Genomic DNA, 14,025 nt, shown 5'->3' with positions numbered 1-14,025 from the left:
ACAGCTAGCTCAATATCTTTTCCAGATTAGCAATCACATCAGCATTAAAGTAAACAGCAGATAGAACATAAACATAAATCGTAGAAAACAAGCCAAGACAAGAGGACACAAGATGTGGTGCTAGCCAGGGAAAAACCCTAATGTGGGGAAACCCTTGATTAATTCTTCTTATAAGTTCTTCAATAGTTTAGTAGAGAGAGAGAGAGAGAGACAAGATGTGGCGCTAGCCAGGGAAAAACCCCAATGTGGGGAACCCTTGATCAATTCTTCTTATATGTTCTTCAATAGTTCAGCAGAGAGAGAGAGAGAGAGATAGTACATTTACAACAAAAGTCGACACTTTGACTTATCTAGATAAGAGCATAGATCATCTCTAAGAAGATGATACATGAGATCAATTGAAGACATGTTGCTTCAATTGATTCTCCAAGGTGACTCCTTCACCTATCATTGTGTTGCATCTCGTCATCATGCTGCACCTCACCGTGTTGCACCATGTTGCACCCTATGCTGCACTGCTGTCCCATGTGCCATTGTTGAACCATGTTGTCATACAACATGTCTCATGTGCTTGCCACAACTATCCATGTTGTCCATGCTTGCCATGTTGCACCATGCTTGCCATGCCATCCATGCTTGCCATGTTGCACCATGTTTTCCATGCTTGCTATCCCATTGTGCCACTGCTACATAATGTCATTGCTCTCCCATTGTGCCACTGTTGCACAATGTCATTGTTGTCCCATTGTGCCACTGCCTCATCATTGTTGTCCCATCACAGCTTGTTATCCCAGTATACTTACAGCAACCCAACATTGCTACTGTCCCAACATACTTACGTTGCTCTAAATATGTATGTACCATTGCCTAGTTGTCCTAGTTGTACTGTTGTAACAGTTGTACCTAACAGTCATGCCCAAAACACTGTTGTTCTGGGCATATGGCAACCCTTAACACTTCCTTTAGCTCACAGTTCTAGGGTCCTTGACTGCAGCAATCTTGGATTGGTTAGGGTACTTCCAACAACCCTTCAATCTGCCCAGAAGTGCCCTCTTTTACTACGGATACCCTTCCAAAAGAGGAGACCCTATACTGCATTTTCTGGGCAGTCTATCCCTCATCAACAACTTCGGTCTTCCTCTGTTTGCTGCGGTTTGCTATATCAAGTCTCCTCTTGACTGCGGCAACCCTGCACTCTTCCAAATAGTCCTTATTGTTGTGGCATGACAACAAGGGAACTCGGCCCCTTCTCCATCACTTCGGACCCCTAAAATACCCTCCAAACAGTGGCTAAGACTCCTGCTCAATATGTTGTCCATACAGCCCTTCCACGCTGTCTAGGGCAGCCTCCTAATGTTGTGGCTAAGGCATGGTATTGTCCTCCTTGACTGCGTTTTAGTAGGGACCAACGTATTGGGTTGTAGACCTCCTTCTAGACTGCGTAGAGACCAGCTTATAGGTTAGGGCTCTTTCTTGATAGCATCAAGGCTTCTCTTCATGACTGCGTCCTCTAGATTAGGGCAGCATATTTCTTCTTCTTGACTACAGCTAGGGCAGCCTCATTCCTCCAACATCTAGGGCTTCCACTCCTAGATTTATCTTTCACTAAAACCCAAGACAAGTGGAGAGAAATCAAGATAGAAGTGTGTGTAGAAATGACTATCAAGTCATCTCCTTTTATACTAAACGTTAAGCACATGTAGGGCCTATTTGGTTGCTGGCCGACCTTGACGAATTGTCTTATAACACAAATAAATTCATAACTCCATGAATACTTATCAGAATCGGATAATCTTTAGATCAATCTTACACCTCTCGATGAGAGGGATCCAAGAAAAATATCAACTGCCATAAATAAGATGACCCACATGGAGTTTGGCCCTATTTGCCAATTTTAACACATCTCTAGTAGGATACTTGTACTATGCAATTTTTGTGGATGACTTCTCTCGCAAAACATGGATCTATTTCTTGAAGAAGAAGGACGAAGTGTTCAAATGGTTCCGCTCTTTTAAAGCCTTGGTCGAGAATCATACAAGGAAGAAGATCAAAATATTGAAGACCAATAATAGAACTGAATATGAGTCAAATGAATTCAATGACTATTGTAGAGAAGTTGGCATTAAGAAAGAGACAACTACTGCATATACTCTTGAGCAAAATGGAGTTGCCAAAAAGAAGAATCGAACAATCATAGAAGCTACATGTGTTATGCTTCATGACCAAGGACTACCCAAGTTCTTATGAGAAGAAGTTGCCAACATCGTTGTATATGTTCAAAATAGGTGCCCACATCAAGCATTGGACTTCAAGACACCCAAAGAAGTTTTCACCAGTAAAAAACTTAATGTTTCTCATTTTAGAATTTTTGGTTGTCCCATATATTTTCATGTGCCAAAAGAGAAAAGAAACAAGCTAGATGCATATGGGAAGAAAGGAAATTTTGTTGGCTACAGTGAAACTTCAAAGGCATATAGAATCTATGTGCCTGGTCAAAGAGAAGTGAAAATAAGTCATGATGTCACCTTCGATGAAGATGTTGCCCTTGTGAAAGTCAGAGATCTTCCTATCCCTAGGAAGGACAATGATGATGATGCAGGAAAGAAGGATGAATCTCCCACAGATGATCTAATGCCTGATGTTGCAGGCCCGATGGATCCTATTGATCCACCTCCTGGTGAGCCCTCTACCTCAAGGAAAATACCTTTGTGGCTCAAAGATACTCTCGAAGACGCTGAAAGACATGTTGCACCAAGGGGGACATTTCGTGAAAGCAAGAAGCCGAACAGGTACCAAGGGTACTTAGCTGCTATGAGTACCATTGTTCAATCTGAGCCATGTACGTTCGAAGAAGCCATGAAGCACCAAGTTTGGAAGGATGCGATGAAAGAGGAATATGAATCGATCATGAAGAATATGTCTAGGATGTGGTTCATATACCCAAGGCCAAGTCAATGGTCACTTCAAAATGGCTTTACAAAATCAAACATGGAGCTGATGGGAGTGCTGAAAAATATAAGGTCAGGTTCGTTGCTCGAGGCTTCTCTCAAAAGGAAGGGGTGGACTATGATGAGATATTTGCACTAGTTGCCCGATATACCACTATCTGTTCGATTATAGCCCTTGCTGCCTCTCAAGGATGGGGCCTCCACCAAATGGATGTCAAAATTGTTTTCTTGCATGGCTCACTTAAGGAGGAAGACTATGTAGATCAACCTGAGGGTTTTGAAGTTCTAGACCGAAAGACACGTGTATGCAGGTTGAAGAAAGCCCTCTATGGGTTGAAGCAAGCCCCCAGTGCTTAGTATGAGAGGATTGATAACTATCTTATGAAGTTGGGCTTTACAAGGAGTGAAGTGGACCCGAACCCATACTTCAAGGTTGAAAAGGACAGGCCTCTCATTTTGGTCCTTTATGTGGATGATCTCTTTCTGACAAGTGCAGACCCTCTCATTTACCAATGAAAGAGGGAGTTGGCTTCCAAGATAGAGATGAAGGACCTAAGTCTGATGCACTACTTCCTAGGCCAGAAGGTTTGGCAAAATCCAGGTGAGATTTAAGGAAAATACATTGTGAAGTTGCTTGAGAGATGTGGAATGGTGGATTGTAAGTCCGTGTCTACTCTGATTTGTTGAGAATTCAATAGGGCGGTAAGTATGTTAATTCTCTTTAACTTGATAACTATTTGTGTTACTGTTAATTCTCTTTAACTTGATAACTATTTGTGTTACCTTTTTCCTTATTAACTTTGTTCCTTATTATTATAGTGTGAAATACATCAAACAATGACCAAAACAATAAGAACAATGACACAGTATATAGGCTACAAGCCAGGGCCAAAACCCCTCCTCTTGAGGGGAAAACCCTTAAATCTCTTCTCTTCTTATAAATCTTTCAATTGATGAATACCATGACCTAGAGACTCAGACAAATACCCTCTAAGATCAAGATCAATCCAGCCTCCTATTACACCAACTTCAACCTCCCACTGTAGATCCGAAATTCTGTCTCCCAGCAATTATTGTTGGTCCTCTTGGAGACTTCAATCTCCCTCGAATAGCCTTTTCTTCCCTTCGCTTGCCTTTCCTTGAGTCTTAGGGCTAATGAGATACCCTAAGAGACCTTCGCTTGCCTTCCCTTCTCTTCTTCCTCCAAGATTGAATCCAGAAATAGTCCCAGCGCAGAAACCCTAGCTTCGACTTTCACAAGAGAGAGAGAGAGAACTAGCCCAAGCACTTCGACTTCCTTTTCGTTCCTATTTCTTCGACCTTCCTTCGTCCTCTTCTTTGCATAGAAAATGAGATGAGCAAGTGTCTCTAATGGAGGACGAGTTCCTCTCTATATATAGGCTCTTCTAAGGGTGTATGTGACTCTTCATGTAGGCCGACTTGACAGCTCCTTAGGCCAACTTGATCTTGGAGATATTTCGACACTTTAAAAACAAAATATTTTTTTCTTTACAAGATACAATGTGCCCATAGGGTCTTCAATATATGACAATGACTCTTAAACCTAGGACAAACCCTAGAAGCACTCAATGGGTGCTTGACCTATAAAATAAAAGAACTTGAGCATGAAACCCATGCTCCAATAATAATAATAATTTCTTTTCATTTTATTATTTACAAGAGTACATTTCATACTTATGAAGACCAAACCTAGTTACACATTTTTCAACACGATGGAACTCAACTTTAAAAAGCTACGTGGAAGTGTTGCTAGGCCCGCATTGGCAAATCCTTCCGAGTATCGACAACTTGTGGGGGCCTTAATGTTCTTGGTAAACTCTCATCCCAACACATGTTTCGTTGTGAATACATTGAGTCAATTTATGGTCGAGCCTCGTCACATACATTGGATTGCTACCAAGAATCTCTTGAGATATCTCTGTGGCACAATCAACTATGGTTGGAGATACACTGTCGGGAATTTGAGGCTACATGGATACACTGATGCTGACTGGGCCAGCATTGTGGTGGATCGTAAGAACACGTCTGGGTGTTTCTTCTCTTTGGGGTTTGATTTAATATCTTGGATGAGCAGGAAGCAGAAATTGGTTGCTTTAAGCATCACCAAGGCCGAATACATTGCTACTAGTATGGCCCGTTGTGAAGTTGTTTGGTTGAGGAAGCTCTTTAGTGAGCTATTTGAGCATGCACTGGATACCACCATGATCTTCTGCGACAACCAGAGTGGGATTCGCCTTTCAGAGAATCCCATGTTCCACGATCGCTCCAAGCACATTGATATCAAGTACCACTTTATCTGGGATATGGTACAATGGGGAGCAATAAGGCTCCAACACATCAAGACGAATGAGCAGGTCGCAGACATTCTCACGAAGCCCTTAGGGAAGGTCAAATTCTTAGCCTTCCGTGAGAGACTTGGAGTCGTGGAAAGACCCTCCTATGAGGGTCCCGTATGAGTTGGACACTAAGCTCTGGGAGCTCCTAGGGGCTTGGGGTACTTCTTGGAGCTATGAGCAACCATAGGGTGAGTTTTTCACCTTCCCCTAGTGGTGTGCTATGTAGTATGTACAAGGTGAGTCGTTCACCTTCCCCTATGATACCCCATGATGGTCGACATGTGTGTAGGGCGAGTGGTTCACCTTCCCCTACGATTACAGACACATGTATGTAGGGTGAGTGGTCCACCTTCCCCTACGATTGACATATGCATAGGATGAGTGGTTCACCTTCTCCTATGGCATATGAGCAAGATGAGTGGTTCAACTTCTCCTACCGATGCCCCAGCATACATCCTACCCATGGAGCCCGAGACTCAAGGGAAGTACCTCTCATCTGGCCAATGAGTTGGGAAAAGTGGTTAGGGACCATAGCACTACCGATGGACACATCGTATACTGTCGTACTCCCTATGACTAGGATGCATGATGTTCAGAAACTTGATCTGGGATCATTTAAAGTTCTACCTTTGGACTAACTTTTGTCAGTGGAGAGTGGTAAGGTCTTGTGACTCACCATCGATCATTTCTCCTTCCTTATTACTTCATGGTTCAGCAGAGCAGAGATGACAAAGATGGTACATGCCGACAGGATGGCATGATGATGACAGATGGATTGGCAAGTGGAATTCTCCCTAGTTGAGAGGGAGTGTTAAAATTGGAAACTAGGATCAAATTCCACCTTGGGACAACTCATTTGATGGAGATGATGATGGATTCCTCTTTTCGAGAGGTCCAAGATTGATATAAAGATCATCTCATTCGAACAAGCAAAAGTGTGATTTTGAATTTATTCCCTCACATATGCAAATTGTTTAGGTTGGTTTCATCATGTAGGCTCAAGAAGCCCAATGGATGTGTCTCTTCACCCACAACGATGTGTATAAATAGAAGAGACCTCATACCTCATTTGGACATCCATCACTCACATTCTTCTCTCTCTTCATTAGATTGGTTCATACAGCTTGGGCAGCCTCTCTCTTGCTCTCACACGTGTGACAAGGAGGAAGATTTTTTGGGCAGAAAATTATAGGCCGAATTTCAGACTTTAGGAGCAGGTTTGACTAGCATTGACCAAGGGGCATTTAACTAAGTTTGACTTCAGTTTTTGGGTCAAAGATTCGATTTTCTCAGGCCGCATTGCTGGGCACAAAAATTGAGGAATTCTGGGCTGGTTGACCTGCGTTGACTTCAGGTTTGACTGTTGTTTGACTGCAGAAAATTACAGCAGTCTTCTCTCTCCTTTGACCGAGTTTGACTGAGCTGTTTTGGGCTGAATTTATCCACTTGTTCAGGCCGAGTTTGACATAGGAAGACCAAGCTGCTTCAAGAAAGAATTTATGCTGTTTTGACCATCGTTGACTTTCTGATTAGGACTGAAGTTTGACTGCAGTTGACTGCAGAATTTGACAGGGCTGATTTGACTTTGTATTGGGCTAGTCTATTTGACTTTTGTACTCTCTCTCTTTGCTGAACTATTGAATAATAAGAAGAAGATTTGATCAAAGGGTTTTCCCCACATTGGGGTTTTTCCCTGGCCTCTGCTATATCTGGTGTCCTCTTGTCTTGGCTTGTCTTCTGTATTTGTTTTTATGTTCTATCTGCATTTACTGTCAATGTGATGTGATTGTTACTAGAAATAATTGGATATTGTTATTGGGCTGCTAAAGAACATTGAAGTAAATTGTGCTAAGCATAGAACATACCATTGTTATCTAAAATTAACACTTTTTCACCTGAAGTTCCTGTCTGTCAGCCAATATGAGTCCAAAAGCATGTTCATTTTTCATTGCTTCTGCAGAATTGAAGGTCCTATTATTGAAGATGCTGCTTGGTCATTTGTACTAGCTTTAGTTACAATCAGTGGTGCACAACCCACACCCTACTCCCCACGACTTTGATCCCCAATTGCCTCCACATCTCTCTCATTGACTATTTGGAGATTGTGGCTGCATTGAAGAGCTGCGATTCGCAGTGACCTTGGAGCATGTTTGGCATTCTTTGTAAACTGTTTGCAGTGGATTTGGCATCCTAATATAGAGGCCACATCCCATTTACAACCTTGGAGTAGCTCTTAACCAGATTCTTGTCACTTAGAGCCTCACTGTTTATGTCTTTTGTTTCACATATGTAATTCACTCAGTGCCATTTGGCTATATTCACCCTCGGCTACATAAACAGACTCTGCATATTTGGTCTCTAACAGTTATGATTTACATTGATGTATTGATGAATTTACTAAAATTTTCATACTTCATGTATCTTTTAGTAAACCAGGTCATAAGCCAACTCTGATCCATGTCCTATCTAATCCCTGGCCAACACCAAGTCTGATTCTGACTTTAAACATTGGTTGCATAAGCCATATTTTATTAGTCAGCTATTATACCAAACCACGTTTGGGATTTTTGATGGTTGACCAAATCAGGCTTGATACCTTTTGCAACATGGACAACTTCATCAAGTAATTCCTGGGCTGCGTTATAATATTTGGAACCTGTTCAACTCTTTGGGATCTATGCTGCTCCAATTACATTGAAACCATAGTGCATCTGTTTGTTATACTCAGCACCATTCACAGTACGTAGAAATTTAGTTCCTAGCATCCCATCCCTTGACGAAGCCCAAAGAGAATTGAGACTTCCTGACAGTTTACTAGTAATTCTATCACCCCTATTCATGTTTTTTTTATGAAGTTGCATCAGAAACACTGGGGCAATTCACTCCTGAGTCTGTAGGGTGATTTGAAAAAAAAAGATAATTGCATACTAGAAAGCTGCTAATGGGAGAGACTAAGAGAAAGCCCTTGTCCATGTGCTGCAAAACCTTGTAATTACAAAACCATTCCGTTTGGAAACATTCTCAATTGTTGCTCTAGGGGATGGAAGACATGGTAATATGCTTCATACCCATCTGGGAAATCTCAGAAACAGATTAATGCACTGTTCCACAAAGTTTCTAGGATGGGTGGCATGGGAATGGGAAATGCATCCAGGGATATGTGGAGATAAAAAATAAAAAATAAAAAATATTTGAGAAACGAGAACAAGTCACAAACATGAACAATGAAAGCATGAACCAGATATCACATTTGCTTTAGGGTTCGGTTTTTTTTTTCATTTTTTTAATTGACTTTTTCTAAGGCCATTGGCCAAAAATTGTGGGGGGATGCCCAAGAGTCACCCACAGAGGGAAGAAGTCCCTCATTTCTTGGGAAATGTGCCCCCCAACCCAAAATAGTTTCCCCAAAAGAGGGACGTGGGGAAAATGTCTCCCACTGAGTTTCCCTGTCCCAGAAACATGGGAAGAATAGGTGGGGGAGTGCATCCCTATGTAACACTGCATTAATGGCCCACTTAGAAAAAAGATTTAGCAGCCCAAAAAGGCACTGACTATTATTGGGAGTGAGATCTATACTCTGCATCAATGTAAGCTCATTTCCCACATTCTGACCATGATTTCCAAGCCTAGATGAGAGTAAGTTGAAGTAACATCCTTTTGTGTTCCACAGTCCACCTGAACTTTCTGCTGATGCCATGGGATACCATTGTGGATGTGGGACAGAAGAAATGGGATTCCAGTGGAATGTTGCTGTGGTTGCCCACTACTAGCCAAATGGTTATTTTCCAATGGAGTTCCTGTTAATAGATTTATAAGTAGCATGTTTCCTGGAGTTGGCATGTCCGTATAACCTGTATAATCATGGTTCATTGGGTAAAGGGTTTGCATGGTATCTGGTAGAATATTTGAACCTGGAAAGTTTTAGCCAAAATCTTTCAGCTGTTTCAGCTTAATGCTACCCTCAAGTCTCCAACTGCTTGATTGAACATTGATGGTGGACAACTGAGGCCCAAGATTCAACAGACGCACATAGCAAATCTGTCTAGATCACTGGTTGGATGCTACACCCTTTGAGAAGCTATTACATTACTTGATAATGCAATTATTTTAGGTCTGCCACTGCCTCTTGAAGGATTTTAATTAAACAATTTTGTGTGTATTCATATATAACTGGCCACTCTTATAAGTATTCAAAAAGAAAAGATGCTTTCTTGAATACACTTAACAACCAGCAATGCTCCAGATGCAGAATATGTATTTGTAGAAGAACCAGGAATGCAGATGAAATGCACAATTACAGTTTTAAGCTCCAGAATTTGGTCTCATAGTCAATCAGCATCCTACCATGTCCCTGTACCATGCAGAAGAATGCCATGAGTCAACAACATACCAAAATTGTAACTCCAGTGATTACAAGCAGCAAGTAAAACCTCATACTCAACAAGAAAGACAGGATAGGACACTACATTCTATTTTGACTCTATATGAAGGAGATGAACGATTAAATGAATGCTGCCAACACAAGGTCATATACATCAATATCCATAGGGACCACCTTAAGGATTCTTACATTGCAAAAGAGAAAATTCTGAATGATGCAAGAGGAAAAAAGAAGAGACCCCATCAAAAGGCAGATGCCAGAAAACGCACTCAGTTCATGTATTGCAGTTTCTTCTTAATTCAAACTCTCCCAATTCAAGAATGTTGAAATGCAAATTCATTAGTATAACAGAATTATCAGCATTGACTTATGACTTCAACTGTGATGTAAGTTCAAAATAGTCATTCCAAGATGTTTTTTATTGACTGAGCTTGGATTATCAATTTATCACTGAGTTTGTTACACCACCGAACAGTGTTAATATTTTATAATCCCATGAGCTTAAGAGATATCTTTGACGTTTCACCTCAGTCCAACCATTGAATTATCCTCTTGCATTTCTTGGTTCACAAGAAGTGCGTTGCAGAGTTTGATAGAAGACTACATTAGAGACAAGGCATGCTTTGCCAACTGTGTAACTGAGAGCATATAGTGGTATTGGAGGGTTCTATGTAGTAGATTGAACTTCCTGCAGAATATCTTGGTCAAATGCAAGTTGAGGAGGGTACAGTTCAATTGAAAAGTCTCTAGATGCAATAGGCTGTTTTAGGAAGTCAGCTCCAAACAGAATTTTCATCCTGAAGGTGCTATACATCTACTAGAAACTATTAACTCACAACTCTCAGTGCTATCTGTTGGGCATACAGTAATGCATATATGCTTCTAAAAATTTTGAGGAAATATAAATTTTCCCCTTCTTCTCAATTTCACGTCTCAATTTTATGTATGGTCCTTCTAAATTTGGTTGCTGCCAAAATAAGCAATTATATCCGTTCTCTTGCTAAACTAGGTAACATGGAATGGTTTTTTTTCCTGTATTAAGTTCAAGTAATTGATTGAAATTGACTAAGAGCTGAAATAAAAGAGTATTTAAAATTTAAATTTTAATCCTTCGGGAATCAGAGGTTAACAGAATATCAAGTTATTCAAGTAATTGGCGCAAACTCAAACAGAAGTTTTAATGATTTGCATATTGACATTTGGATTCTTCAGATTGATATCTTAACCAATTAGATTGTCAAACCAAAAAATGGTGTATTATAGTCAACAACAAGAACTTGTGTTGAACAAATGTATCTCCAAAGAAGGATTCTCCAAGTTGGATTTCCCAAGACCAATAATACTGCAGATTGAACACTCAAATCATTGTAAATGGAATCTAGTCAAATACATCCAAGTTATGTTTTACAAAGATTGACTTCCAAGAAGCAATGTGATCGCAACTTGGAGAAAGACAACCTTGAAAAGGCACTGTACAAGACGCACCAAATGAAGAAATCTATGAATATCAAATGGATTAATCATCAATGTGACTAACAACCGGACAAGAAGGGAGTATGGACTCTGGTGCTCAAGGAGATATTCAGAAAGGTTGTCCAGCAAGCACAATGCCAGGCTTGTAATGGATAATAATTTTTGCTACTGAATGGTACAGCAGGAAAACCTATATACTGATTGATTGAAAATCTTTTGCAAAAACAGTGATTCAGTCATAATAAAAATAGAACTGTGAAAGTTTTTTGACTTGGTAGTATTTTCCTTCGAAACTTTAAGCTCGTGTATATTGAAAATATTAGAAAGTGAAAGAGGCATGATACAGTACACACATGAAAAATGGAAACACTTCATTGTTGATTTGTGTAGCTTGGGAGGTACTCCAAGCCCTAGGGTTCAGGGTTTGGAGGGCAAAGCGCCACAAGGGTAACTTGTGGGCTTGGAACCCAAGTATGGGGTTTTGCACCAAAATGTGTTTTGGGCATTTCCGGGAGCACATTTTGATTTTTACATGTGATGGCATGAGACGATAGAGGGCAGAAAGACGAATCTAACGCTTCGAGAGTCATCGAATTCCGAGTTGTAGAAGTGGAGAAATGAATTTTTGAATTTGACAAATATTATTTGGTATTCAAGTCATGTAGGTTTGAAGTAAAATTGTCCAAGAGACATGTCACTTCTTAGATTCGTGGAGCCCCTCATTTGTGTATAAATAGAGGGTGAAGGAGGAGCATTTAGACATCCATCTTGTGCAACAAACTCAAGGATAAGGGTTCGGATTTCTCTGCCTAGCCGCAGCAAGCCAAGGAGAGGACAGCGAAGGATTGGGAGGCTGTATAAGGAGGCCGAGGAGCTGTCTAGAGGGCCGCAGCCCTGATCTTGGAGGCCGAGGGGCAGGGGGACTGTTTTAGTGGAGGAATAGCCCTTGGAAGAGCTGCCGCAGTCAAGAGGCAGCTTGCTGTAGCAAGCCACAATGGAAAAGAGGAGGCCAAAGGGTTGAATGGGGTTGGAACAGCCCAGCATTGCAGCCAAGGCTCTCCTCCCCTCTTAGAAGAGCAGCCGCAGTAAAAGGAGGGCTATTCTGGCCATATTTGAAGACTGTTAGGACTGCTGTTGGAGTGCCCTAACTGGTCCAGCAGTGCAGCAAACTGAGTGCCCTAAAACAGTGAACTGATGCATGTTTATTGGAGCAGCGTTTGATGTTTGTTGGGTCAAAGAAGTTGACCAGTTTGGATCAGAGTTATTGCAGCCTGTTGGTGCCATGTGGAGGACTTTCCGTGGTGGTGAAGTGTCCATCTTAGGAGCAGAACTGACAGTGTAGTATTGGGCATCTTTGGACTGTTGGAGGGCAGCATGTGGATGTCCAAAGTAGCCCTAGACTAGCAGTCTTGAAGTGACGAAGATAGTTGAAGATTGGGTGAAGTTTGCAGCCTTATGAGTAGCTCTTTGATGGACGAAAGAGGCTACTAGAAGGCAGATTGGAGCTCGGGAATTGGCCAACCTAGAGAGCAGATTTATGAGCCCGTGTACATGCAGCAGTGTTAAGTGGTAGAGCTCCTGGAGTCTCGATGTGTAGTGGCCTTGGCGGACTAAGGCACTACTAGTGAGTAGTATGGAAGCAAAGGACCAGCAGAACAAGGTATCACATAGAAGTTGCAGCAAAGTTTGTCATTGTATCTTGTATACCATAGACTGCTGTATTATTCAGATTGGTTTAATATAAAGAAGATTGGGTTGTACATTATTGTACAATATTTGTTAAAAATCGTGTATACTTGTGTATATGTGATTTACTACTTTACATTTCCGCTATGCAAAGTAGTTTATAGTTGAGATTCTTGGTTTGGTAGCGTCAGTGATTTTAAGACTCTAACCTAGACCCAAGGTCGTGGATATTCAACATTCATGGCCTATCATATTTAATATTTATACGACATATATATTGAGTATTAATTCCCTTTATTTTGCAGCTTATTGAGGCGTGATAAGCAACTAGAAGAATTTGCACTGTTGTGAATCACACATGAGCTTAGCATAATGCAAGCACTGCATACCACTCTTGCGATAATTGCGATCAGGATTAAATCAGCAAGGGTCCAAAATTGGAAAAAATCGTAAAAATGGGGATAAAATTGGTAAAAACCGGGAAAAAATCGGCGAAATTAAAAAAAAATACAAAAGAAATTCCTTTTTTTTTCATTTTTTTAGTATCTATTTCTAAAGTATCCATAATATAAAATAAATGCATCGACACATAAATATGAAAAGAGAACTAATATATAAGATGTGTAATATCATAATATGTCTAGTGTTACATCGCACATAGCAGTTGAATTATGTCCTGAATTTTGAGTCCTGACTTAACCTCAAAATATCAACAAAAAATATAATAATGTATCTCATATCATGAGTCAACTGTCATATACAATGAAATAAACCAACTAACTAATGATTTCCTCTACCCCTCTTGCGAGAAAATGTAACAACTTTCCCTCTAGATCTAGCATTGGACTTTGATGTCCTCTAGAAGCTGAAGAACTAGGAGCCATAGGAGGTAGACCACGTCCTCTACTGGTGGCCATGGTAGGTGGTGTCACCTCCTCCTCCTCCTCCTCCTCCTCTGCAGCTGCTACCCCCTCCACTACCTCCTCTAACCAATCAAGGGTTGATTCCATGATAGGCCTCTCAGCCTCAACCCTCCATGCAAAAGTGGTGTCAATCACATCCAATGAGATGGCCTCCACGTCAAGGATCCTCTCAACTTGTCTCACCCACAATTGGAGATTGTAGTAGACATAGACCATGTCGTTAAAGCGCTAGGACTCCAACCTGTACAAGGGTCACA

General features: G+C 41.0%; 1 pseudogene across 3 annotated transcripts in view; it reads right to left on the bottom strand.

Annotated features, from left to right (window-relative positions):
* Positions 1-8,523: 8,523 nt before the first annotated feature.
* The window catches only part of LOC149192778 (putative pentatricopeptide repeat-containing protein At3g13770, mitochondrial pseudogene), a 37,501-nt pseudogene continuing 31,999 nt past the window's right edge, over positions 8,524-14,025 (bottom strand). Inside the window, exon 2 of one of the 3 annotated variants that reach the window (XR_016254384.1) lies at positions 8,524-9,656. The product of XR_016254384.1 is annotated as a putative pentatricopeptide repeat-containing protein At3g13770, mitochondrial pseudogene, transcript variant X1 (transcript). Of the gene's footprint in view, positions 9,657-13,585; positions 14,010-14,025 lie in introns of those variants that run through there. The other 2 variants (XR_016254385.1, XR_016254386.1) reach the window with 2 other exon arrangements.

The sequence above is a fragment of the Pinus tabuliformis genome, chromosome 2_2, assembly GCF_031772625.1.
Source record: "Pinus tabuliformis cultivar Carrire ecotype Pingquan chromosome 2_2, CPIR1, whole genome shotgun sequence".
In the NCBI taxonomy this organism is placed as follows: Eukaryota; Viridiplantae; Streptophyta; class Pinopsida; order Pinales; family Pinaceae; genus Pinus; species Pinus tabuliformis.
Note: the sequence above shows the minus strand (reverse complement) of the source record. Positions and strands in the feature narration are given on the sequence as shown.